Genomic DNA, 27,794 nt, shown 5'->3' on the forward strand with positions numbered 1-27,794 from the left:
CATCTGATATAATTGATTGCAAATTGATACCCCAAATCATTTGCTTAAAGGGTACAACATCAAGAATTTCCCTGTGACTTTGCTTTGTCCACATTTACAAGATTTTTACTGGATTCCAACTGCCTTGAGCTAAAGCATAAAATGTCATGGACAGGTTTTTCAGACCATCCGCCATGGCCTGAGGACACACTGTCCAGTGTAGTCAGGCCTATGAGGGAACAGGGCAACCACGAGAAGTGCTTTCACTGCTCCCTCTGCAGCTTCTGTGAATTCTACTTACCTGGTGAAGAAAGTGGGAGGTCCAGCTTTGAAGAGGCTGTGGGCTATAAGTTGGTCAGAAGACAGGGGAAGAGATACTAGACAGGACTGTAAAAGGAGTTCTATCAAGTCCTGGCTGCTCCGTTTCTGATCCAGCTTCCTGCTAATGTGCCTGGGAAAGCAGTGAAGGATGGCTCAATCCACAGGGCCCTGGCACCCACGTTGGAGATGTGGGTGAAGCTCCTGGCTCCTGGCTTCAGACTAGCCCAGACTCACCATTGCAGCTGTCTGGGGAGTGAACCAGCAGATAGAAGATCTCTGTCTCTCTCAAGTCTGCCTTTCAAATAAATAAATATATCTTTAAAAATAAATACATTAAAAAATGGGCCCCAGACCAGATGGTCTTCCTGATATAGCAAGGAGATAGAGGACATTAAAATACTAATGCTGTATCAACAATAATGTTAGGTTTGTTACAAACACAGACATACCTCCTACCAAAGGGCTGCTGGCTTTAGAACTTGGAATTCAATGGAAGAATTAGGGAGACTCAAAGTGCAGAATTGGAGTGTTATAGAAGTTTTAAGTCTCTTTGTAGAGCTTTATTTAAAATCCCTACTATGAAAAATTACCGACGGATATAGAACATGCCTCTCTTTTGAAATATAGAACAAAGCAGGTAGATAAATAGTCAGAAACTGCTCTGAAGTGAATAAATTCTTTATTATAATACCAGAGGAAAAATGAATTTGAGGTATGTGGAACAGGCCTTGTAAAAATGAGAATAGGTGACTGTTTTATTAAATAGTGCAAACTATACTTTCATATTGTATTATGCTATTTAAATTTTATTAAATGAAGAAAATTATAAGTAAATTATAATCTGGTCTTTTGTGTATATATATACTTGCATGTTAAAACTCTTGTTCATCTTTGAACCCACCATAGTTAATGCTTTGCCCACGGTAAACACTCAAATACTTGCCTGGATTTTAATTACATACGTTTCTATTGTTATTTGAATTGGGGATTTGCCCTATTTTTGGAGTGAAACTATTGTGTTTATGGAATCAGTTCATGCCTCCCTTTAGTTTTTGTGCCTCTATCAGCCGAAAGTTCCAGAATCTCCCTTCCTGAGGAAGAAGGAGACCAACCGTCCAGTTTCTTTGCCATTTAGGTTGCCATACGCCAGCAAGTCAGGCCCCAGGCAGAACCTTCCCCCTTGCTTCTCCATTTCTCTGGAAGACCCCTCCCCCTCTAGTCTTCTTGTAGACTGCTCTCCTGGGACAGGTGCAGCTAGAAGGCCACTTCATGAGAAAGGCCAGCCCCCACCACGCAGTGGAAGTGGCTCCCACCTCCCTGGACTTGCTATTTTCTGTCTCAGTCCCTTGGCCTTTTCCTAGCATGCCTTACAACTTGCAATCTTCTCATTTATTTCAGTATTTGCAAAGTTTCAGTACTTCTCGAACTTTTTAAGTGCAGAGAGTTTGATGAAATGACACTTAAGTGTGGTAGAATGAAGTCTGGTTTCTTCACTTCATTTTGGTTTGTTTGTTAAAGAAACAATCCCAAATTCTGTTGTGACTCACTAAATGATCTCATAGCCTACTAATAGGATACAACCCAAAATTTGAAATATTGGGTTGTTTTCTCTCCATTTCTGCCCACACCCTGCACTTGGCCTACAAAAGACAAAATATGAGCTCCATGAGGTCTAAGAATATATATTGCTTTTTCACTGCTACACAGTTGGCATTTAATACTTTTTTCTAATTAATATAGGATAATAATAATTAAATTAATGAAGTCTTGCTAAATTTATCTTCTTTCTTTTGGCATACTTGTGTTTTTATGTAAAAATTATTATTTAACTGGCACATCATTTCCATTTCTGATAAAATGATTTTTTGGAACCTAATTTAACACTCAGGGAACCATTACAGCATTTCAGGGAAGATAATGACATTTCACACAATTTGAAAATATACTTTGCCACAGACTGAACAGGACTTGGCTCCCGAACTCATGCAGATGCTTAAATCTTAAAGTTTTATGTTAACAGTGACTGGATTAATGCTAATGGTTGATGGATAAAGGGGGGAGACTTGATCCAATTATGGCACCCGAGAGGCAGGCCAGGTGGGAGATCTTTATGTCACTGGGGGCTTATCCTCAGAAAGTCCTTCTCTCAACAGAGTTTTTCGCTTTTAAAGATTTACTTGATTATTTACTTGAGAGACAAAATGACGCAAGTGGTGAGGAGACAGATAAAAGATCAGTCTTATATTTGCCGGTTCACTCCCTAAATACCCTCAACAGCCAGGGCTTAGCCAGGTTGAAGTCAGGAGCCTGGGACTCCATCTGGGTGCCTCACGTGGGTGGTAGGGAGCCACGGACTTGTGTCATCATCTGCTGCCTTCTAGATGTATTTGGAAAAAGCCAAATTGGAAGTGGAGGGGCCAACGCTGTGGCTCAGTGGGTTAAAGCCCTGGCCTGAAGCGCCAGCATCCTATATGGGCACAGGTTCTAGTCCCGGCTGGTCCTCTTCTGATCCAGCTCTCTGCTGTGACCTGGGAAAGCAGTAGAAGATGGCCCAAGTCCTTGGCCCCTGCACCCATGTGGGAGATCTGGAGGAAGCTCCTGGCTCCTGGCTTCCGATTGGTGCAGCTCCAGCTGTTGCAGTCATCTGGGGAGTGAACCAGCAGATGGAAGACCTCTCCTCTCTCTCCCCTTCTCTGTAACTCTGTCTTTCAAATAAATAAAATAAATCTTAAAAAAAAAAAAGAAATTGGGAAGTGGAGTTGTGAGGATTCAAGCCAGCAGTGTGATCTGGGATTTGGGCATCCCAAGTGATGGCTTAACACGCTGTGCTGCAACTCTGGCCTCAAGAAGACGGATTCTTGCAGCCATGTTCTGCCTCTTGTCTCTCTCTTGTCTACCAGTTCTCCTGCGATCAATCCTCCACATGCTCTCCACCATTCCCAGCCTCCACCAACTACCACTCCAGTCAGCCTCCCAATTCCGAACTCCAACTTGCAAACTGTAAATCAAAATAAGCCTTTCCACCCCAAGAAGCGCCTCTCACGTGTTTTAGTTAAAGTAATGAAAAGTAGCTACTACATACTTGAAAAGTAGAACTTTGAACTTTTATAATTTATACTCACAGAATGCATTATAAAACTGCTGCTTAAACAAATCAGAGAACTCAATTCTCCTATTTAGTGCTGTTTTGGTAGAAAAGGAGAGAGTGAACAAAGGAATAGAAAAGTAATAGAAGGAAGTTAACAGAGAAACTTTCTCTTGAACAGGTGTCTACTTCGCTTCCCCAAAACAACAGTGTACTGGGTCAGGCAACTGACCCGCTAACCTGAATGGAAGCCACATATAACATCGGAAGCTGCATATCACAATCCTGTTCTACTGGCAAAATGTATTCCCTGTGCTTATTGAAGACTCTCTTTGTCTGGGACGGCCCAGAGGAGGGAACTAATGAGTAATGGGTACACAGGTAGGGTGCAGGAATAGAAGGAGTAACTTCTAAGTTCTAGAGTACAGTGGGATAATTGTGGTTGACAATAATTGATGGCATATTTCAAAATAGCCAGTAGAGAGGATTTTTACTGTCCCTAGTAGAAAGAAATGATGACTGGAGGATGGATACGCCAGTCACCCTGATCTAATCATCACACAATGCATACCTTGTATTGAAATGTCATCCTGTACCCCAGAAATACACACAGTTACTATGTGCCAGTTAAAGTTTAAAATATATAAAAAGCAAAATAAAATCTCTCTCTGTCAATCTGATACCCGTACTATCATTGTTTGATATTTGTAAAGTAAGGAAAAAGAGTACAAACTTTTCATGTGATTAAAAATTATCTATCTGTGAGAATTTTCATGATAGGAAACAATTTATCAATAAGCTTTGCCTTTCAAAAAATAGCCTGGGGGTGGGCATTTGGCCTAGCAATTAAGATGCTGGTTAAGATGCCCTTGTCCCACATCAGAGTGCCTGGGTTTGATTCCTGGCTCCAGCTCCTGGCTCCAGCTTCCTGTTAATGCAGGTTATAGGAGACAGCAGGTGATGACTCAAGTAATTGGGTTCCCTGTCGCCATGTGGGAGACCTGGATTGAATTCCTGGCTCCTGTCTTTGATCCCTGGCCATTGCCGACATTTGGAAAGTGAACCAGTAGATGAGAACTCTGTGTTTCCCCATCTGCCTCACTGCCACTCAAATAAAAATAAACATGAGATGAAGACAAGGAGGATATTTCCTTTATTCAAAATCTTTTTTTTACACAAATAGCTATTTCTCATGAAATTTCAGTGACTTTTCATTTGCACTGGAGCAGTGGTCTTCAAGCTCTCGTGTGCACCAAAACCCCTGGTGGCCTTCATGAACACTGAGCACTGAGCAGGTCTAGGTGGTGCCAAAGAAGTTGTGGTTCTGACAGATGTTCAGGTGTTGCTGATGGTCATTCTGAGAACCACTGCTTTAAAGCAATTATGCCAATTCGGGGGCGATTGTGTCCTCCAGTGGACACTGGGCAGTCCAGGGCCACATTTTAGTATCACAACTGGGTGTGGGGTTTTTCTACTGAGATCTAGGGGGTAGAGGCCAGCGATGCTGCTGACCACCCCACAATGCACAAGACAGTTCCCCACAACAAAGGATGATCCTGTCCCAAATGCCAATAGCGCTGCTGTTGAGAAACCTGGCTCTGAAGGAAGTCTCTTTCTCATGGAAGCACATTGTTTAACAAGAGTTTAAATAACAGGTAAAACAAGAGGTACTCATTTCAGAAGCCTTCAAGTAAAGTGGGATGATGTCACAGACATTAAATTAATTGGGTGGTGTCTCAAGCGGATATCTACTGTCATCTTTTTCTGTGTCTGTCTCTCCCACATTCACATGTCCATTAAGCTTATAAAAGACCACGGAGCCCAGACATTTCCTCATCCGAAATGTAAATGAGGGCCTATGTTTGGCTGAAAAGGGACTTGGAGCCAGTTGGGATGAGAAAACATCTTTACACATTCCCCAGGGGCTGCCATTACCTTGTCCAAAGCAGATAGGATTCTGGAATACCTTGACCATGGAAAATGTAAACACCAGGCATCACAGCATAATGGACTTGGAAAGGCCTTGCTATCACCCAGCAAACTCAACATTTCTTCTTAATACTGTTTATTCAGGATGGTAGAGCTCGCTTGGCTTTGTGGCTAGGGCTTAAGCAAACTTAGGAGGGACTCCCTGATTCTCATCTCTGCTCTCTTTCTTTCATGGACTCTTTCCTCCATCTGTTTTCAGAATTTCCAGAGCCCATGCCACAAAGAAAATCTGCTCTATAATAAAGCAAAAATGCATTTTGCAATCAGATGTGACTTCTCTCTGTCTTCCTCATGGCTCTTCTCGTGCCCGAGTGCCTGTCTCAGCAAGTGCTCCACGGTGGGGCCTCAGCAACCATTCGTACTGCTGTTCTCTCCTCATCCCGAACCATGCAGGCCAAGTCCAAGTTCTGTGGACTCTCCTTTTGAAATATCCCTTCTGGATTCTCCAGCCTTTGTACTTGCACATTGGTTCACACCAACAGTATTTCTCGTCTGCATTGCAGAGCAGCGGCTTGAGTGGCCTGCCGGCTTCTGGAGCCTTCCCTCTGCTCCCCTCACCTTCCCATTGTGTCCCAACTAACCCACACTTTTCTGGGTTCCAGGAAGGTGCATGTTCTCCCTTAAGTCTGCCCCTTGCATGTGCTGTTTCCCTTGCCAAGAACACCTGAAGATACTTGGTCCTGCATAGCTGTGTGTTCTGCTCCTACAAATTCAACCATCTGCAGATCAGAAATATTGAGAACAAAAATTGCATCTGTAATGAACAGACACAGACTTTTGGGGGGGGTCATTATTCCATAAACAATGCAGTACAACAATTATTTACACAGTGCTTATGCTGTATTAGGTATTGTAAGTAGTCTGGAGATGATTTGAGTCATACTAGGAGGATGTGCATGGGATACACCCAACTACCATATCATTTTCCTTATTGATGTATGTATTTTGTTTATTTGAGAGGCAGAAAAAAAACAACAACAAAAAAGAAAGGCAGAGAGGTAGAGACAGAGAGATTTTCCTTCTGCTGATTCACTCCCTAAAAGTCCTTGAGGTCTGGGTGGGTGGGTGGGTAGGGGTGGAATCTAAGCAAGGAGCCCAGAACTCAGTCTGGGTCTCCAGTGTTGGTAGCAGAGTCTCAACTTCTTAAGCCATCACCGCTGCCTCCAAGGATACATATTTGCAGGACACTGGGGGCAGGAGCAGAGTGGAACTTGAACACAGGCACTCTGGGTATGGGATACAGTCATTCCAAGCGGCCTCTCAACCTCTGTCCCTCCTGTACCATTTTAGATAAGGGACTTGAGCATTTGTGGGTTTTGATATTTCCTCATGGGGTCCTGGGAACCAACTCTGCCCCACATAAATCCAGAGGAATGACTGCACTTGCCCCCCCCCTTTCCCCTTTCCCTAATTCTATTTGAGATTTCAACAAGAATGGCACTTCCGTTGAAAAGTCGGGATTAGATGCCCTACCCACTTGTTCTTGTGGTACTTTGTAAAAATCCTCATTGCAATTATCTTCTGTTCTAATTGTCAGGTTCTTCCATTTGTTTGAAAAATGCCAAGAAGATAGGATTCCTGTGTCTCTTTTTTATAAATCCTCATAGCTCCTGTACCTAGCACCATACCCGACACAGTAAGTGTTGATGGTATATCTTGGTATAGCCCTGGAAAAAGAATTTAATGAAACTGGTGGAGAGATAAATTTTGAGATACCAAAGGACCCTTCCCAGGGGTCCCTGAAAGCAAATGCTGCTTCCTGCATTTTCTACCAACTGGCCCACATTTGCGTGGCAGAATCATTCTAGAACCAAGCCTTGTTGCTCATTTGGAGACCTGATCTCTTTCTATAGCCTTTGATCTTTGCACACCCTTTGTTCTCTATTGTGCATCTGAGTAGATCACAGAACCACAGGAAAACCAGAGTGGCTCAGCCATGGGAGCAAGTGGAGAGGAGGAAGGGTGAGATCAGTGGGGCTGGCCACAACAGGCAGGGTCTGGTAGGCCATGGGGAGGAGCTAAAGATCGTATTTTCAGCTGATCAAAAACCTTTGAAGAGTTTAAATAAAGGCAGTGAGTTCATCTCTCTGGCTACTTTGTGGCAGATGGATTGGAAGATGTGCCAAAAGTGGAAGGACAGTGACTGGTTAATAGACCACGGGACCAAACATTTCAAAGGAGTGAGGGCGGCTTGATCCAGGAAGACAAAAATGGCGGCAGTGGGGATGTGCAGACTGAAGAAATACGTTGGAGTAGACTGTGTAGCTGAGAGTTTGGCTCAGGAGGTGAGGGAAAGAGGAAAGAAGGGTGATTTCTAGGTTTTTAGATGAAACACCTGGACACATGACCTGCCATTTTCGGCGACTCCTGCCCAGGACAGGTCTCACCTCCTCCGTAAATGCTGTCATCATCTCCAACCTCCAACTCTCTCTCTCTCTCTCTCTCTCTCTCTCTCTCTCTCTCTCTCCTCTCAATACCTGGGGTGGAAAACCACTGCCTGCATCACCTGTCTCTTCAGAAGTGTGTGCTAAACTCCCCAGCCTGGCTTATGTTTCTTGAAGGTGAGGAGGAAGTGAGGGACGCCCCCTAAACCCAGCAATACCTGGGACGGAGCCTTGGACGTAGTAGGAGCTGCATATAATTTTGCTGCCTGGTGAATTAACTACCATTCACCAGGCAGCAAATACTCTGAAAGCTGCTAAGAATATTCTACCACCTGCTAACTGTTCACATCCTACAGATCTTATCCCAATTGGACAGCTCAAAAAGCCCATTACCAAAAGCCGTTGGAAATTCTGTTTTTCTCTAGACTCTTAAAGACAGGCATTCAACTTCTATTATGTACTCTGTTATTACTTAGTATTACCTCTTTCACTTGATATGAAGTTACTTCTCTTTCCCATGATTAAGTATTACCTTAAAGTGCAGCCTCATTTCCTTTTCTATTAAATAGAAATTGAGAGTAAGTTTCTCCTCATTGAAAACACTCGGAATTATTTCAAGTATATTTCATTTTCTACAATGTTCATTCACATTTTGGTTAAAATGCTTTAAAAAAACACCTTCCAGATATCATAATATCACCTTTCATTCATTTTAAAAGTTTTCAAAAAATATAAATCTGATGCCTATTTGGAGTTAGACATTTACTGTACCTTCCCACATAGAGCTGCAGTGCTGTGTATAATATTCGTAACAGTAAAGACCTTATGCTGAAGCAGGAATTAAACTTTTCCTTATTCTTCCTATCAATGTACAACCTTAGAGAATTACTTAGAAAAGTTTATTTCTGTTCATAATCCACTCTGGTGCTGGGGTAAGTATAACAGAATTTGCCTCCATTTCACAGTGCGTGGACGCTGAGTGTGATTAAATAATTTCTGTGTGCACACAGCTAGAACCAACTCCATCCAGATCGTGCTGAGTCCCAGCTTTGGGCTCTCTCCTCTACACAAACCATTCACTCAGCTTCTAGTGACTGGGAGCGGATCCCTAGGGAAACTCCAGTCCACTGTAGCACTTCCCAGGTGGTTTGGGAATCCTTCCTTAAATCAAGCCAAATGCGTAAGTTTCCATTCACTCTCAGCCCAAGCATCTAGAGCAAGAGTTCTTGACATGGACTTCACAGGGTTGCATGCAATCCCTGTAGTACGTACCAAACTGCTGATAACAAATGCGTGTTGTCAGGAGTAGGCCTGTGTTGTTTTCTAAATATCAGGTTTTCAAAGGGGCCTGTTAGCCCCACTCCCCCAGAACCAAACCCTTCTCCCTAGGGAAACACAAGACAAGTGTTCTCCTCACTTCTCCCCCAGGCCTGCTCCAGCGGAGAAGAGCGTTATTCCCACCTGCACTGTCTTCATCCGCAGGTCGAACACTTTCAGTGTTCTTCCCTGTCTGCAACACTGCCGTCCCCAGCCTCAGCTGCTGTAGAATCGTTCTTGGGGACATTTCCAGTTCCCTTAGGGAACTGAATGACTTTCAACATATGGCACTAGGGACAGATGACAACTTCACATTCATGTATTCGTTCAACATCTTATTTCAAAAGAGAAAGGTAAGTGATTTTCATTTTAACAGTCCTCAAAGAGCTCAAAGTTCAGAAACCCCAGCCATAGAATCTATGTCTTTTTGTTATCCTTGTTTCTCTCCCATCCCCCAGCAAAAATGGTTCAGATCCAGGAGTTATATTTCCTTTCCCTTTAAATTCCGAGTCAAGACATATGAAAATTACTGGACACGTTTGTGTAATCTTGCCCTTAGCAAGGGTAATATTGGAACTTTAAGAGAAGCTGATCATTGGAAACCCATGCCTGGGATATGGACGGATCCTGACCCACCCACTGCTTGTGACCCAGAGAGCATCGCAGAGGTGGTTCGACACTTACCCTGCTGTCCTCCGCGCTTTCGGGAGCTGCTGACATTTCCACACCCTCAGCACGAGCTTCCGTTGCTCTGCTTTCAAATCAGATGGAGTGAAGGCTTCCTAAATTCAACACACTGCTCGCAACCCAAAGCCATGTCCTGCACTTCAGCGGCTGAGCTGTCCAATTATACGCTGTTGAGATGCATCTGGGATGCCTGTCTTGGCTGACGCTGGTCTGGCGTCATGCGTGTGTATGGATTTTGCCACATAATGCACCCCCCAGACAAACAGCTCACCACATCAGGCTGTCCAGTCTCACTGGGGGCTCCTCACCATGCCTCCCGGCTGGCGACCAGAAGCCAATCCTGCAGCAGGAAGATGAGTGAAACTCGTGGTAACCTAAACCCGGAGTGAAATGAGACTCCTCCAGCTTCGGAGGCTGCCTTGACAGCTAACACCTGACATGCTACCTTATCCATGTCCACAGGCCCTCTGATGATTAGAACTTCTACGCCCCTCCTGACTCCAATTCATGTCCACCCCTCCCGACCACAATAAGAATTGCAGAGAGAAATAATTCGCTAATTATGCTGCTTATAACCAGCAGAGAGGGCAGCAACAGGATGGCTTGACATAAGATTTTTTTTTTTTAATCTCAATGTATTTGAAGTTGCCATGGGTTGGAAACCACCAAGACTTGGGGCTCACAATTGTGGGGATGAATGAGACATGCCTGTGTTTGTGTCTGCCTTTTGAGAAAAATGATTATTCTGAGAATGCCCATGTAGCAGAACTTGTCTGCTGTGAGGGTGCCTAGGAGAGAATCCAATTTGCTCACTGCAGTCTTTGGGGAACATGTCTCTGCGGGCGTGGAAGGCCTGGAAGCTGTCTGCATGCCAAGGCAATGCCCCCGAAATGAAGTCTTACATAAACCTGACAAATTATCTTCAGATAGAAGCAATCTCCACGGGCTATTACGGAGCCATGAAAATAACTGCTAGTGGATTACCAAAACAAAAATCTGGCTGAGCAAATGCTGCAAAAATTCTGTCTCTTAGATAGCACCAGTAATATTTCGCTGGGGATTTTTAAGGTACAGGTGTGCTTTCTTCTCTCTTGTCTTCCCATCCTCTCTTGCCTTCATCTTGTCTTTTCCTGCTCTCTTCCGTTCTTTCCTCCCTTCCTTGTATTGTTTGATATGCATGGGTCTCTCTGTCCCCCTCTCTTTCTCCTCCTCTCCCTTTTGCTCTCATCTGCCTCCCTCACGTAACTTATATCCTCTACACCTGCGATCAGCCCGGCACCAAATTTTACAGTCAACCCACCTGATGCTCCCAGAGCCCAAATACCCCGTGCTGCTAATTTTCACCCTCTCCTGGATCATTGCCTTGTCATCCAGGCCAAGACCTTCCCGAAGGTGGTTTAACGCCTCTCCCCTTGGCCTAACAACCTTCACTGGCTTCCCACTGGGTACAAGATAAAGTCCTACTCCTTGGCACGCACACAAGACTCCAATCCAACCCCGACGGCCAAGTGCCACCCTCCCACCAGTCCCGTCCCTGCCTTCACTCTATACTGCACACCCCAAACGCCTTCCACCCGCAAGCACCCCACACACCTCCCAAACAAGCCTCGGCTCATCACAGCCCTGGCAAGTGCTGCCTGTATTCAATCCTGCGCATGGCAGATCCAGCCTGCCTTCCAGGCCCAAGCCCTCCCCTGCCTTCCTCAGGCAAAGTCAGTTACCTTCCAGACAGCCTTGCATTGCAAATGGTTACTCCCATCTGTCTCCCCAAGTAGGTGGAGAGTTCCTGGGCCAAAGGTGTTGCTGACTCACCCACCAGGCAGTTGCTCAAGAAGTGTTTGCTGAATGAACTCTGTTTCTTTGAGTTTCTGCTGGATGTCTTACAAGTGTGAAGAACGCATCATGGGGCAGTGTTTACAAGTGTGAATGTGTGGCTTCAAATTCCACCTGTGACTTCACCAAGTTACTTAACCTCTCGGTGCCTCAGCGTTTCCATCTGCAAAATGGAAATAATGATATCGTCCAGCCCTAGGGTGACCGTGAGAATCAAACGAGTTGCTCTGTGTCATGTAATTAGAATGCAGCCCAGGTAATGGAAAGCGATCCAGGCTGCCTGCGTGTTTGTTTGAGAGAGTGGAGCTGATTCTGCTAGTCTACGGCTATCCCAGTTGTGCTTGAGGGAGATGGTTCCAGACACCATCGGGGCTGGTGTGATTTAGATGAGTAGATTTTATTAGGAATACATGTCTGCCTTCCTCCTCCAATCAAAAGGACAGATGCCGATACCATGAATAAAATTCCATTCCACAAGAAAGCTAGCAGTGGGTTTTTGCCACACCCAAGGTTACAGAACAGGCTGGAGTGTTGGGTCTGGAAAGCAGACAAGAAGAAACCTAGTTATAACGCCACAGTTCTTTTCTATTATTTATTTGAGAGACAGAGAAAGATAGATAGATAGTCAGATATATAAAATGAGAAATATATTTTCCATTTGTTGGTTTACTCCCCAAATGCCTACAACATCCAGGGATGGGTCAGGCCAAATTCAGGAGCCTGGAACTCAGTCTAAGTTTCCTACATGAGTGTCAGGGACCCAGTACTTGAGCCATTACCTACTGCCTCCCAGGGTGTGCATAAGGAAGCTGGAATTGGGAGAGGAGGTAGGACTCTAACTCAGGCACTGTCATATGGGATATGGGTATTCCTAGTGATCTTAACCTGTGTTCCAAATGACTGCCATCTGAAACTATGATTCTTAGGCTGCTATACTTAGGAAAATATATTGGTTTAAGCTGTTTACTAGAAAATGTGTTTTTATCCACAAGAGAAGCTAGAAGTCTAACATCAACAACAACCTCAACAATGAGAAGTTAAAAGTATTCAGACAACAGCCAAAAGGAAGTCTTGATTCATTTTCTTGCAGGTAAGCCAAAAAGGAGATTCTCTGGGCTGAATGTCTGTGAACTGTGGTTTCACCTCAGTAAATCCTTCCCAGTGGTGCCTGCCTGCACCTGGCCACATCTCTCGTGAGTGCCTCCTGCTCTATGCTCTAGCTGTCCCAACGACAATGGAGACACCCACACAGAGGCTTGCCCCCTGCCACTGCACCGGCAGCTACCATGCCTCCCCGCCCTCTCCCTGCTGAAACACTCATTTGGGTTCCCACTGTTCCTTGCTCATTCCAAGGCCCTCAAAGCCCACTGAGCACGTGGATTTCTCAAAGCCCTTATCACACTGCACGACAGCTGTGCAAGCACTTTGTCTCCTTTCTAGACTATGAGACTTTTGAGAGGGGAATTATGTCTAATTCCCTGCTGCTTCCTCAATGACTAGAACGGTGCATGAAACAAAGTAGGGGTTCAATAGATGCTTGCTGGCTTTTACTAAACAGCCAGGCTGTCCTATGTCTGCAGTGGAAAATTTATTTGTGAGGGGCTGTCCCTTGTGCACTGTATGTCAGCGCCACACCCCAGAGATATCACAGGATGGGTGTGGCTCAGGAATTTCCACATCAGACAAAGCTGGAATGATGGTACAACTAGGCAGCACGTCTCTCAAGGAGGGAAATAGTTAGAATTCCTTCACAGGGTTAGTAACTATTGCGTGTGTCACATTTGAGCCAAGAATTTGAAAGCTTCATGAACTTCAACAATATCGATGTCTCACTTATTTGAGGTGATGATGCACACTGTGGTCACAATGGGAAAACACTACACATCCATCAGAATGACTGGACAAACTGGCCTTCCCAAATGCTGGGAAGAATACGGAGCAACTGGAATTCTCATACACTGTTAGTGGCAATGGCAATTTGTACAACTGCCTTGGAAAACTATTTGACAGATTCTAATAAATTTAAGAGTATCTCTACCCTATGGCCTAGCAATTCTATACCCAGGGAGACAAATAGGGGGAATACATCAGAAAAACTGCCCCAAATTAGAAACAACAGGAGACTGAGTGACCAGTAGTGATGTATCATATGATTAATAACTACACAGCAATAAAAAAGAACAAAGTATTGATATGCAACAAGAAGTATGAATCTCACAGACATTATACTGAGAAAACATGTCAAACATGAGAGTTTGTATGATGTAAGAACTATATAAGAAGTTCAAGAACAGGTGGAAAGTCAGAGTAGAGGCACCTCCAGGGGTTAAGGGTAGGTCCTGACAGGGAGGGCGGGAAGGAACCTTATGGATACTGGAATTGGCTTACATCTTTTACTGAGAGTTCATTATGTGGGTACAGACCTCTATAAGAACTCATTGAGCTTTGAACACTCTCATATGCATGTCACACTTCACTAAACAGTGTTTATTAGATAGGTACATAGGTAGATAGATCCATCGATCACCAGAAGTCCATGTAAGTGCAAGGGACAAAACAACCCATAACTTAGAGAATGGATCATACACACCCCTTTTGGTTCAGGGGAAAAGAGACCATCAGTGAACAAAACATGACAAATAACTCAGTTGACCTGGTAGGCTAGTGGAATACAGCATTACAATAAACTCAATGTGTGCAAACATCAAAGGGCTAGTTTATCCCTCAGCCTGGCTCATCTACTGTGGCCATCTTGGGGAGTGACCCAGCAGGTGGAGGATCTTTCTCTCTGTTTCTCTCTCTCTCTATAGCTCTGACTTTCAAATAAATAAATAAATCTTTTTTAAAGTCAGAGTTACCCAGAGAAAGGAGAGGCAGAGAGAGAGAAAGAGAGAGAGAGGTCTTCCATCCGATGGTTCATTTCCCAGATGGCAGCAACGGCTGGAGCTCTGCCAATCCGAAGCCAGGAGCCAGGAGCTTCCTCTGGGTCTCCCACGTGGGTGCAGGGTCCCAAGGACTTGGGCCATCTTCCACTGCTTTCCCAGGCCATAGCAGAGAGCTGGATCAGAAGTGGAGCAGCCGGGTCTCAAACCGGCGCCCATATGGGATGCCAGCGCTTCAGGCCAGGGTGTTAACCCCCTGTACCACAGCGCCGGCCCCAGTCTTTGGAAAAATCCATCCAAGTTACCTGTCCAGCCTTTGCTGGCATTTGAGTCTGCAATCCTGGCCTTGAGGTGAGACCTACAGGAAGGTCAAGCATCCAGCTACTTGTTTCCTTTCTCTTTGGTCTTTGGGTCTCACCGATTGGATTATGGAACAAGGAAACAGGTAAAGAAGATGACAGAACACCGCCCCAGGTCTCTTCTTTTTACCTTTTTTCCCTGAAGAGGGAAGTGATTCAAGTGTATCTTTTGGCAAATAGAATAGGAAAGAAACATCAGTGGAAGAAAACAGAAAATCTTCAAGTCAGGAACCACATCAAAGTGAGTGACCTTCTCAGTTAGATATCTGAGTTTCCATCTCACCATACAGATTTCATGAAAGATGAGTTTGGGTGGTAGGTCTGTAGCTGAACAATTTTATTTATTATCTCTAAATATCAGGTTACAACAGCTTCATTCCTGGATTCAAGAAAGGCAGGTATTTCTAAATATTTTCCAATCCCTTCATGACTGTTTCACCCCACATACTATTTTTCCTTTCTCACAAAACTGTATTTATATGTCAAAATTACAGAGATTATTGTAAAAGAAGGCAAGATAGAAACTATTGGCCCAACTTTGGTCTGAAAATCTTTTATGGGTAGACAATTTTAAAAAGTTAATAGTAAAATATTCTTAAGTTATCTATTGCTTTTGGTAAATTAGAGTTATTTTTCATGTATGGAAATGATAAACTCTCCTTTAAAATAATTTATTGGGGGGGGGGCGGTGCTGTGACGTAGCAGGTAAAACCACTACCTGCAGTACCGGCATCCCATATGGGCGCTGATTCGAGTCCCAGCTGCTCCACTTCCCATCCAGCTCTCTGTTACAGCCTGGGAAAGCAGTAGAAGATGGTCCAAGTCCTTGGGACCCTGCACTTGCAAAGGAGACCCGGAAGAAGCTCTTGGTTCCTGGCTTCAGATTGGCACAGCTCCAGCCGTTTTGTGGCCACTTGGGGAGTGAACCAGAGGATGGAAGACATCTCTCTCTCTCTCTGCCTCTCCTTCTCTCTCTGTGTAACTCTGACTTTCAAATAAATAAATAAATCTTAAAAAAATAATTGATGGGGGCCAGCATAGTGGCATAGCAGTGAGGCCACTTCCTACAATGCTGGCATCCTATATGGGTGCCAGTTTGTATCCCACTTCCACTTCTGATCTAGCTCCCTACTAATGGCCTGGGAAAAGCACCAGAAGATGGCCCAAGTGATTGGGCCCCTGCCATCCAAGTGGGAGGCCTGGATGAAGCTTCTGGCTCCTGGCCTTAGCCTGTCTCAGCCTTAGTGTTGTTACCTCTTGGAGTGTAAACCAGCAGATGGAAGATCTCTGTCTCGCCCTCTCTCTCTGTAACTCTGACTCTCAAAAATGCATAAATAAATATTTTTAAAACAATTTATGTAAATCCAAAGGTCAAATTAAAATAATATAAGACTTGTGATGGGATTGTGGCAATTTGGGATGACCTGACCCATTGGGATGATCTTACCTCTGGGGCTCCAAGATGGACTTCTAGGACTTCATAAATCCCCTGACCATCTGTGTAGAATTGTGCACTTGAGCTTTTCTGGGGGGAAAGTTCACAGGTGTCATGAAGTTCCCTAAAGGACTCTGACTCCAAAATGCTAGGGACGGGTACCCTTGAACCTGGGCTGAGCTGCTCAATACAGTAGCCATGGCCCACTCTGCTGTGCAGCACTCGATTGGCAGCTGTGAAAAGTAAGATGGGCAGCAAGCTACAGTACACACCATATTTCAGAGACTTAGCATGAAAAAGAGAATGTAAAATAGCTTGTAAACAATTTTTGTTATGTTGGTTACTTATTAGGAAGATATTTTGGACATGTGAGTTATAGAAAATGTAGTATCAAAATAAATTTCACCTGTTCTTTTCTTTTTTAGTGGGGTTACTGCAAAATTACATTCATGACTTGAACTTGTGGCTCGCATTATATATTTGGTAGACAGTAGTACTGAGTTATGGTCTAAAGCCAAGAAAAATAAAATTATTTCAGAAGTCCATGAGAAATTACAGCTATGACTGTATTTTAAAGCATATGTATAAAGCTAGAAACTAGAGATAGATAGGGAGAAAAAATAAAGTTTTGTAACATAATGATTCTGAGAAAACTATATAATACAGGTATAAGTTTCACTTTGTCCCCTTAATTACTAAACCAAGTAATTAAGCCAATAGTAGGAATTTAAACTTTTTTTGGTCTTTCCAAACCCAAAGTTTAATTTCCATGTTTCCAAACACAGATAGAAAATAGTAATTTTTTAAAGGTTCCTGGGGAAAAATAGGTGAATGGGTTAAGTTTCTTTATTTTGTAACCTAATCTATATCCACCAAATAAGGAAGACTTTATTGTGTTTGCCTTGGGCCAGGCCTGGCTCCCCACCGCAGTTCATGGCCCACACAGGGTAACTGCACGGTGCAAAGTATTTAGAGGAGCTGGGAGCTCCAGGAAGGCAGCTTTCCTCTCTGGGTCTGCAGGTCTAGGGGCAGCCTGGTGTCCCCTCAGCTTTCCCTTTGGAGCTGAAAGCCCACTGCCTCAGAGCTGAGCCTCCAGGCTCCAGGGAGCAGCACGCTGCACTCTTAGGAGCAGTCCACTGAAACTCGCTTCTGGTCAAAGGTGCTTGTGTGGATGGTCGCGGACCAGCATGCGGGTGTAGTCTCACGTTCGCTTTATTACACACTCCTGCACGTCATCTTTACAGACAGGGTCACACCCTTCAGCGCCGTGGCCTCTCCCGACTATCCTGCCCCCTTTCCCAGCACAAAGATGGTTGCCTTGCTGGTGACTGGGGCAGTCCCAGGTTGGTACCCGACAGAACTCACGGACGAATTTAGCTGCAATGCTGCATGTTCCAAGGGGCTCTACACTCACTCTCACGCCCACTTGTCTCCCATTCACGCCACTCCTTACTCCTACCCCAAATTTAAAAGCACCACTTTGGACGTCCAGGGTTTCCATAAAATGACATCATTTAGAAGAGCTTTCAGTGGCACATTTTTCTCAATGAGCTGACTTGTTCAGACACACTCAGGCCTCACGCAACCACAGCTCCTAAGCTCGGGTTTTGGATCCCCGTCCTCTCTGCATTTCCTGGGAGCAGCACTTCTGCCCTTTAAGAGGACAGCAGCTCCACCAGCCGAGCAAGGCAGCAGCTGCGCTGGCTTGGCTCGGCTCTGTTTTTGAGCCCTCTTAGGGTGGCGAGGACAACACCCATGGCCGGCAGCCATGGTGGAGGTGCAAGAGCACAGCACACAGACTCAGGCTTCTACAGTTCCATTGGGCATGAGTCCCCCGGGGATCTTGTCGGAACTCCGATGCCGACTCTAAGCTGGCGTGGGCCCCATGAGTCTGGGTTCTCAGCAGGCTCCTTGTTGGGGCCTTTGCTCCTGGGCCACAAACCATGCTTCGAAAGGCAAAGAAGACCATCTCTAGAAACCCATCAACTCTGGATTTCTATAATTTTCTGTGACCAGACACACTGACAGCTGGTATAGATAGGGACAGATTCTCCTTAGGGACGTTCTGCTAGAAGACTCTGGAAGTCATAATGACTTGGCAGGACCAGCAGGAAGACTAGGTAGGACTAGCTGAGCCAGAGATGTTCCTAATACTTTCTGCCTCCAGCCCTGCATTGTCACTCCATCCTTCATGTGTCACTCCGGTACAGCCACTTTCCCATGAAGCACCTGTGTCTCATCCGGAACCAGGAAGGAGATGCCGTGAAGGCCACGTGGAAGCTAAGCACCACTTGGAGGTGCCTTGGAACTCCCGGAAACCCTCACACACACCAAACTATACCTTGTTCATCCAATGAGGGCACTACCCCCAGCCCCAGAAAAGTGGCTGTTACATGTGGGAATGCACCCTCTTTTGCTTTTGGCTTCTGGTCCTTACTTCTGGGTCCTTCTCTGGCCTCCCCCTGCTCCAAAGACAACTTTCTGGCCCACTCATGATGGGGAAACTCTCTGTGTGAAATTATATTCACTCTCTTAGCTGGCGCCACGGCTCAATAGGCTAATCCTCTGCCCGTGGCGCTGGCACTCCGGGTTCTAGTCCCGGTCGGGGCGCCGGATTCTGTCCCGGTTGCCCCTCTTCCAGGCCAGCTCTCTGCTGTGGCCCGGGAGTGCAGTGGAGGATGGCCCAAGTGCTTGGGCCCTGCACCCCATGGGAGACCAGGAGGAAGCACCTGGCTCCTGCCATCGGATCAGCGCGGTGCGCCGGCCACAGCGCGCTGGCTGCAGCGGCCATTGGGGTTTGAACCAACGGAAAAGGAAGACCTTTCTCTCTGTCTCTCTTTCTCACTGTCCACTCTGCCTGTCAAAAAAAAAAAAAAAAAAGAAATTATATTCACTCTCTCTCTTTTAAATAAATCCTGCTCTCTCTCCTGCAACTTACTTATGCCTCTACTCTGAATTCGTATCTCTGGTGGTAGGGCAAGAATGTGGATTAGTATTGAGATAATGACCCCCATAACAATAATGCTAGTTGTAGGTATTTCTCTAAATAAGAGAGTTCAGAAATAAAGTTTCTGAGTCTATCCTCAAAGCATTTCAGGATCTTGTAAAGAGTGGTGCATGGATCAAAGCCATTACCTGCCAGTCCTTTCAAATGCATATCTAGCTAATTTCTTCCCAGCATAGCTGTGCAAACAGACCCTCTTTATGCCCCAGCAAGGACTTCAATTATGGTAGGTGCAAAAATGTACCTTAAGTTTATTTAGTAACTTGTTACACGGATCAGTTATTTTGAATCCTTATGCAAAGATGGATTTTGCTAAATAAATATTTATTGCTCAATCTATCTGTTCTGTAACTGCTAATACTCCCATGGAAGGTGTGCTTAAGTTAGGACTTATCTCTTTCAATCCACAGCTGAGAAGTATGAAAAAATAATTTATATTCATGACAAACACAAAGAGCTGCAGATCCTTCTATCACACCAATTGTTTTTCAATCCAGAGTCAGGTCTGCTGCCCAGTGTTTGATGCTGAGATGCAATTTCTTGGTATACCTAAATTTAAAAAATGCAGTATGCTAAGTGGAAGTCAAAATGAAGTATAAATGTGATATTTTTTAAAAAATTGATTATTTTATTTGAAAGACACACACACACACACACAGAGAGAAGCAGAGAGACAGAGAGATCTCTCATCTGCTGGTTCACTCCCCAAATTCCTGGTACAGCTGATGTTGTGCCAGGTCAAATCCAGGAGCCAGGGCCTTAATCTGAGTCTTCCTTGTGGGTGGCATGGACTCAAGTCCGTGAGCCAGCACCTGCTGCCTCGCAGGTTAAGAAGCTGGAATTGCAAGCAGAGCTGAGGCTCAGACGCTGGCTCTCTGATACGGGATGTAGGCATATCAATTGGCTCGTTAAATACTGCATCAAATGCCTGCCCCAGTGATTTTTTTAAAAGATTTATTTAGGTATTTGAAAGGCAGAGTTACAGAGGTAGAGAGAGAGAGAGATAGAAAGTCTTCCATCCACTGGTTCACTCCCCAAATGGCTACAACGGTCAGAGCTGGGCCGATCTGAAGCCAGGAGGAGCCAGGGGTTTCCTCCAGGTCTCCCACATGGGTGCAGGGGCCCAAGGACTTGGGCCATCTTCTACTGCTCTCCCAGGCCATAGCAGAGAGCTGGATTAGAAGAGGTGCAGCCGGGACTTGAACCGTTGCCCATATGGGATATCAGTTCTGCAGGCAGTGGCTTTCGCTGCTGTACCACAGTGCCAGCCCCCACAATTATCTACGTGTGTGTGTATGTATGCGTGTATATATATCTGTGTATGTATACATACAAACACACACACACATATTATATACACTTCTCTTGGCTACTGGCAAATGATTTTGCCACAGGCATACTATGTGCCAAACATTGTGTCAGGTGTTGGCAGTTGGGAGTGAAGGGTGAGAGACTGGCTAATACCAGCCCCCCGACCCAGGTTCTCTTGAGTGGGGTTGAGGGAGATAGGAACCTGACTATATATTTCCAATAGAACATGACTGTGGAGACTCATCTATGAAACACAGAACAGAGATAGAACTGAATAATGACCTGGTGGTCATGTTGGCCTCTGAGACCTAATGCAGTTGGAAACCTAACAGAGTCTAAAGTTTTGAGGGAAACTACAGGCATGCATGCCTGGGTAACTTCTTAACACATTCATAATTCACATTAATTTGAAGCAAAGGCAGGAAGGGAATGAGCAGACTTCTGTTGCAGGCCTCATGCTTTGCATAACTGGTGCCATTTAATCCCAAGGTTCAGAAAGGTCAAGATCACGAGGGTGCATGCAGCTGGCTAAGCTGCTGCTTGGGACGCCTGCATCCCATATTGGAGCACCTGAGAGCTGGCCCTGCCTCTGGTCTGCATCCACTTAAGCTTCCTGCTAATGTGCCACAGAGACAGCACGGGACAGCTCAACCCCTGAATCCCTGACAAACACGTGGGAGACCCAGACTGAGTTCCTGGCTCCTGACTTCAGCTTGGCCCAGCAATTTGGAGACTGATGGAAGACTATAATGGATGGAAGACCTCTCTGTCTCTTTCTGTCTCTTTCACACTGGTTTCAAATAAATGAAAATGAATAAAAATTTTTTTAAAAAGCCAGGAAGGTCAAGGTCAGGAGATGGAATCTGAACCTGCCTTTGCTCATATCAGGTTTGTTAAGAAACTAACAAATTAAAAAATTCTCAGCTCTTTACAGGACTAGATTTCTTTCCCCAACCTCCCGCACCAAGTAACTACGTAAGCAATCATAGCAATAACAAACAGCAGCAGCTAACACTTAAATAGTTCATTTCTGTACCAGGCACACACCATTGTAGAGATTTTGTAGATATTTACTTTTTACAGCAACCCCATGAGATATTATCTCCATGTTATAGCTGAGAAAATAGGAGAAGGTAAGCTCAATCATTTCTTTGCAGGCACCCAGGTAACGTGGCAAATTGGGATCTGAAGCTGGGAGATCGAGCCCCAGAGCCCCTCTGCTGCTCCGAGTGGTGTGTGCACAGCACCACGGGCATGACCAGAAGCCCTGTTAGAAACACAGTCTCACATCCTGCCCTGGACCTCACGATTCAGAATCAGTGTTTATAACAAGCCTCTCTGGTGGTTTGATTGTTGAAACTCATGCAGCTGGTGCCACGGCTAATTAGGCTAACCCTCCGCCTGCAGCGCTGGTAACCCAGGTTCTAGTCCCAGTTGGGGCACTGGATTCTGTCCTGGTGGCTCCTCTTCCAGTCCAGCTCTCTGCTTTGGCCCAGGAGTGCTGTGGAGGATGGCCCAAGTGCTTGGGCCCTGCACCCCATGGGAGACCAGGAGAAGCACCTGGCTCCTGGCTTCGGATCGGCGCAGTGTGCCAGCCACAGTAGCCATTTGGGGGGTGAACCAACGGAAAAGGAAGACTTTTCTCTCTGTCTCTATCTGTCTTACTCTGCCTGTTAAAAACAAACAAACAAACAAAAATACCTCATGCAGCACAGGTCCAAGGCACCATCATATGCTACATCTGTTGAGGAAAGCCTCCTCTCTCCAAGCTTCCATCTACCCTGGCTCTACCCCCATTCTGAAAGATAGTTTTAAATTCCTCCAGCCTGTGTACACTGGCCCTGCCTCAGTTTTACCTCACGTTGACCTGAGCAAAAGCTGTCCTGCCTACAGCAGATCCACCGCTGTCACACATCAGAGTTTCTCCACTGTGGATCTGAAGGTTCCTAGAGAGGACTTGCTTTGTTAGTCTCTGTCTTCTCCCTGCTGTAGTGCACAGTATTGTTCATCCATCCATCCAATCCATCTCTCTCTCTTCCTCCTTCTCGCTAGAGATGGCCCAAACCTCCCCTTGTCTCCTACGGAACAAATCCACCATCACCCAGATCCTCTGATCCTGCTCCAAGCCTGCTGGTCAAGGCATTTGTTTCCAAACAGTGTCAATCCCTTCCTTAGAGGAAGAACTTCTGTTGCCAGTTGTTACTAGATACAATTTTGTTGTGCTACAGTTACTTCTGTGCTAGCTGCTTTTTAAATGGTGAAAAATAACACACTTACAGAAAGCTGCATACACACTCCTTTCTTAACCTTCTATTTCTGCTTTCTTTCAATTTAGTGGGGAAAACAGTTGGTTTTCATTAACAAGCTATTAAATAAAAATATGAGTCATGTCATTTAGTAAAATGGCCATCGTCCATGGACCACACTTAAACTAGAAAACTTGATGTCCATGCAATCTGTTGTTTGCTAATGGGATACAGTGGCCTGTCTACTTCTTATGCTTTTTTTTTTTTAAAGATTTTATTTATATATTTGAGAATTGGAGCTACACACAGAGAGAAAGAGAGGCAGAGAGAGAGGTCTTCCATCCTCTGGTTCCCTCCCCAAATGCCTGCAATGGCCAGACCAAGATCAGGCCGAAGCCAGGGGCCAGGAGCTTCTTCCAGTTCTCCCATGTGGATGCTGGGGCCCAAGCACTTGGGCCATCCTCCACTGCTTTCCCAGGCCATAAACAGAGAGCTGGATCAGAAAAGGAGCAGCTGGGATGCGAATCAGGGCCCACATGGGATGCCAGCATAACAGGTAGAGGCTTAGCCTAGTACGCTGGCCCCAATTTCTTATTCTTGATTGTTAGGAAACTAAATAGGCAAATGCTCTTGTATACAGTGAGCATATTCCAGTGCTAGGTTTTCCTCAATGCAAAATTCATTTTATATTATTTAATTGGAAGTGGGAAGTGTAGAGGATGTGTGATAGTATTTTGATTAAATGGGAACAGCTAGATAAGAAGAATAAAATGGATAGTTTTAGGCAGGCTCTTGGGTCATCAGGGTCTGTCTCTTCAGATTGTGGATTAAACTACTTTGGGCTTCTTGCTCTCTGCCTTTCATCCTTTGACAGATAATATTAAGAAGCAATAGAATCAGCCAAATGTGTAGTCTATCAGATGGAATTTGTTCTTTATGAATCATTTTCGCATAAGATTTGCTGGAAGAAAAGGTTAAACTCATTACCAAACGGTGGTCTCTAGATCCTGTGAGAGAGAGAGCCCACCAGAGCAGTCTCTGTCTCTGTCAACATTGATCTCTAGTGCCTGGCACAATACCTGCCACATTTAAAGGCTTTCTCTCAAAGGAAGACAAACAGTACTGAAAGAAAGTGATTTTGAATTGCAAATGGTTTGCAAAGAGCAGGGAGCACACTTGTTATCTTTTGATGATCAGTCTAAATATAACCATCCTTACTAGATTTTCCTCATTGATTAATTTTGACTTTAAAACCTTGTCAGTGTGTCAAATATCTAAAATAGAAAGAAAAAAAACCTTTCAGACGTCTATTCAAGATAATAAAACAATGGTCCAGAAATGAAATCACCCACTGCCTGTCGCTCCCCCTCTTCGTGGAGGAACGACACAGGACCCTGCACAGGACCCCCTCCGTGGAGGGGCGGGCCCCCCTGCCACTTTCCCCACTTCCACGGGGGAGTGGCACACCGCTGGTTGGCTCTCTCAGGGGCTGCTCAGGTGTTCCTTCAGGTGTTCCTTCAGATGTTCCTCAGGTGTTCCTGGTGCATGTTGTCTCTCTCCTCCTTTATACTCCTCTTCCACCAATCCCAACTCTGCTACCCACACGCCAAGCACGCTGCTCTCCTCCAATCAGGAGCAGCTCCTGCAGCTTGTCAAGTTGGTGAGAGGCAGCTGTGTAGAAGCTGTTTACTCCTCTCCCAGCACCATATTGTGGGAGAGCAGATGCATAGAATAAGTCTTAATTCCAGTAACTTAGTCTAGTCTGAGTTGCTCCCCACAACTGCCTATGATACCAGCAATGACAATATGGAAACAAAGTATCAGCATAATGTTGGAAATGGGATTTTACATGGATAACCCTGCCTCTCCCTTTTCCCTCTGCTGTAGAAGTTAAATTCCGCTTATTCTTCTAGGCATGATACAGATTCTATTCCCTTCAATAAAGGTTACATACATCACCACCATCCACCAGTACCTCTTCCTCTTCTTGGCATCTTGAATATATAATATCTGTTCCATTCATTTGGATTTGTCAAAAACACAGATAACAACAAATAACTAGAATTCTGTTGGCCTTTTTGTGTACATGTTTCTTGACTCTGTGAAGAAAGTAAAGGTTCTTCCTGGAAGTATAACTGGCTGTCCTTTTTGCATCTCTCATTGGCATAGTGTGGGGTTTCACATAGAAAAAACTTATAGATTCACTTGACAACACATTTTCCCAAAGGGAGGCAGCAACTAGCTGTACCATATGCTACTAACAGGAAGCACAACCCCAAACCAGACACTGCTGGGCCTCAGTACAGTCTCCTCACATTTCAAGAAAAAGTTGTCTAATCATTAATGTGGTGTCTCAAAGGTTTTCCCTTAAGGAGGTTTAGGAAAGGAATTGACACAACACAGGAGTCAACAATTGCAAAAACTTGTGTTTAAAATAAACTAGGTAATTAGATCATTTTGCTAACAAGATGAATGATTTTGATGAAATGTTTTGTTCATCCAAGTAAATGCATAGGGACCTCTGCTCATTTTCCCATTTCTAATGGGAATTAGGGATTAAGAAATTTGAACTTTGCTTCTAACTCAACCACAGACTTGCTGTAGGGATGCTGAAATAAAAGGGTTGAAAACACTCTTCAGTAGACAATGGCACACACTCACAGCTCTAATCAGACCTCTTATAGGAATTTAATACAGGATTTTCAAAGGTTACCTTATAAACTAATGACAAAGAACGGAGTACTTTAAATAATTAAAAGTTGATAACTTGCAGAAAATACCTAGTTCAATATTATCATCTCACACTATATACTTAAAATATAGGCTATATGATTTAAAGAGTAATTATTTTATTTTTAACACTTATTTCTATTTGTTTGAAAGGCAGAGAGAGAGAGAGAGAGAGCGCACTTCTGTATGATGGTTCACTCCCCAAATGGCTACAGTGACCTGGGCTGGGCTAGGCTGAAGCCAGGAGCCTGGAGCTCCATCTGGGTCTTCCACCTGAGTGGCAGGAGCCCAAGTACTTGGGCTGTCTTCTACTGCTTTCCCAGGTTTGTTAGCTGGATCAGAAGCGGAAAAGCCAGGACTTGAGCTGGTGCTCTTTATGGGATGCCAGCGTTGCAGGTGGTGGCTTAATCCACTGCATCATGACACTGGCCCCTGAGAGTAATTATTTTAATTTTAAGAAAGCTTAAAAAAAAGAAACAAGAAAATGCAGCCGAATATTTAATTGATCTTCCAACTGGGAAAATATTTATAAGGACACAATGGAAGAAATAATAAAGGAAATACTGATTAAATTTTGAAAGTCTAGGACAATAGATAAAACTATAAAAGCAGTCAGTATTTATTTAACAGAAATGTACCCAGGCATTATTCTGGGTGCTCAGGCACCCAGAAAACAGGAGTTTCCTGTGTCTTGCTACCAAGGAGCTTACATTTTAGTGGATAAAGACTGGAAATGAAAGAAATACATCATATGGGGAAAGCAAAAAGTGCATTGGGAAAAAGAAAGGTAGAACAAAGAAAGGGGTTTAAGACTACTGACAGCTGAGAATACTGGGAAGTCAAAGTATTAAGTAGGGTGTCAAGGTGGACTTTAATACAAGTATGAAATTTGAATCAAGACTTGCCAGAGGAGTGAGATATTTCAGAGAAGCCTGAGAGTATTCCAGGAGAGAACCATCCACTGCTATAGCAAAGGCAAATGAAAAACGGAAAAACATTGGCAGTTCACAAGATGGGCAAAGAGGCAATATCCTAAATAGGGAATAAAAGAGTCTTGAAAATCAGTTTTTTAAAAATCCAGTATTCTATGGAGAATGGGCCCACAACATGAACAGACGACCCCTAGAGAAAAGCCAACAGAAAGTGAAAGAAGTCAAATTGTACAATTAATGAGGCAAGTATCCTATCAGGATATCCAATTTATAAGATTAGGTGATGTTGGTGAGATGGTGGTGAGACAGACATTTTCCAAATTGTTAAGGAAACAGTGAAACGACACATCCTTTTGTAAAACAAATAATTTGGCTAAATTTCCCCATAGGTTTTATTTTTAAAATATTCCTTTTGGAATCAGAAACTAAGACAAATTTTGTGGAAAATGTAATCAAATGATAAGTTTATTTTGGTTCAAAGAATTTATTTTTGCATGTGAAGGCTTTTTTTTTAAATCATAAAAAGGTATTTTAGGAAACAAGTATGCACAGATTTCAAATTATTTTTCCATCAAAATAAACTTATCTTTTAAATTTATTTATTTATTTAATTGAAAAACAGAGAGACATACAGAGAGAAACAGAGACAGACTTAGAGAAAGATCTCCATTGCTGGTTCAGTCCCCAAAGGCCTGCAACACCCAGGGATGGGCCAGGCTGAAGCCGGGGGCCAGGAGCTCCATTCGGGTCTCTCGGGAACCAGTCACTTGAACTTCCCCTCTGGACTCCCAGGGTGCACATAAGAAAGAAGCTGGAGTGAGGAGCAGAGCTGGGACTGGAACTGAGGCACTTTGATATGAGATGCGGACCTCCATGCAATATTGTAACCACTATGCAAAACACCGGCTCCAACAAACTTATCCTTTAATTCCATTTTTCTGCAAACATCTGAAGTACCCTTGTATTTCCTGCATGATTATCTATAATAACACATAAACAATTAATACCTGAATATTGTCGAAGGTGAAATCTCCAGCTCAGGACATGTCTTTGAACACATGGTTCCGCTACAAGCCTGCTCCATAAATACCCCAAACTCCGTGGATCCAAACCCAAACTCACTTTCTGTAGCCCCTACTGCAGCCCTCAAATCTTCTCCTCTTGTCTCGTTCAGCAAACAGCACCAACATACACCAATTGCTTAAGACACAAACCTATGAGTCATCTTTAATAGCTTCTCTCTCATTTCCTGCCTTCTATTGGCCCTGGTGTTTTGCCAGTTCTGCTTTTGTAACATCTT

At 44.3% G+C, this 27,794-nt stretch overlaps 1 protein-coding gene across 14 annotated transcripts in view; it reads right to left on the reverse strand.

Moving 5' to 3' along the window:
- THRB (thyroid hormone receptor beta) overlaps nt 1-27,794 on the reverse strand; it is a 401,819-nt gene that overhangs the window by 189,718 nt on the left and 184,307 nt on the right. The window contains exon 1 of one of the 14 annotated variants that reach the window (XM_051858877.2): nt 27,502-27,631. The exons of 12 other annotated variants lie outside the window; for them this stretch is intronic. The gene's annotated coding sequence lies outside the window, so the exon portion shown is untranslated. Of the gene's footprint in view, nt 1-9,759; nt 9,780-27,501; nt 27,632-27,794 lie in introns of those variants that run through there. One more of the 14 variants, XM_051858876.2, reaches the window with a different exon arrangement.

Source organism: Oryctolagus cuniculus, chromosome 4, assembly GCF_964237555.1.
Source record: "Oryctolagus cuniculus chromosome 4, mOryCun1.1, whole genome shotgun sequence".
Classification (NCBI taxonomy): domain Eukaryota; kingdom Metazoa; phylum Chordata; class Mammalia; order Lagomorpha; family Leporidae; genus Oryctolagus; species Oryctolagus cuniculus.